Here is a 916-nt window from a genome sequence, read left to right as displayed (position 1 = left end):
GGTGAGAGTGGTGGTACCAGAAGGGTGGAGGGAGGGTAGGGTGGAAAGGGGGAACCGATTACAAGGATCTACATGTGACCTCCTGCCTGGGGGACGGACAACAGAAAAGTGAGTGAAGGGAGATGTCGGACAGTGTAAGATATAACAAAATAATAATTTATAAATTATCAAGGGTTCATGAGGGAAGGGGGAGCAGGGAGGGAGGGGGAAATATGAGCTGATGCCAGAGGCTTAGGTGGAGAGCAAATGTTTTGAGAATGATGAGGGCAATGAGTGAACAAATGTTCTTGACACATGGATTGTGATAAGAGTTGTATAAGCCCCCAATAAAATGATTAACAAAAAATCCCAATAAAATGTTTGTTTGGCGGGGAAGCACTAATTAAAAAAATATGTATTTCTGATGTTATGTGTGTTCTTGACACATGGATTGTGATAAGAGTTGTATAAGCCCCCAATAAAATGATTAACAAAAAATCCCAATAAAATGTTTGTTTGGCGGGGAGGCACTAATTAAAAAAATATGTATTTCTGATGTTATGTGTGTTTTAGATTAAACTGAAATTAAGATTTCATAATAATATTATGACAATCAATAGCTCTCAGGAGAAAAACAAAACAAACAAGAAAACCACACCCTTCAGCATGGATTGCACCTTAACACAAAGTGGACTAATAAGCATTATCATGATAAATGGAAAAGTATCACAGTTGTCAAGGATTTGGTTTTCCACGGAAGCAGAGCCAAGAAATAAAATGATGTGCCCCTTTGCACCACTGATCACTCTGGGAAGGACCACAACGGGAGGGCCTGGATAGAGTGGGAGAAAATTGTGGAACAAAACTCAGAACCATTAAAAAGGCTAAGCTTAGTGGTCTGTCGAGAGATGGTGGAATCCCCCAAACCATAGCCCTT

This window comes from Echinops telfairi, unplaced genomic scaffold, assembly GCF_000313985.2.
Source record: "Echinops telfairi isolate 266 unplaced genomic scaffold, ASM31398v2 ScPeMD7_7;HRSCAF=31, whole genome shotgun sequence".
Classification (NCBI taxonomy): Eukaryota; Metazoa; Chordata; class Mammalia; order Afrosoricida; family Tenrecidae; genus Echinops; species Echinops telfairi.
The sequence above is the reverse complement of the archived record's forward strand: the minus strand, read 5'-3'. Positions refer to the sequence as shown.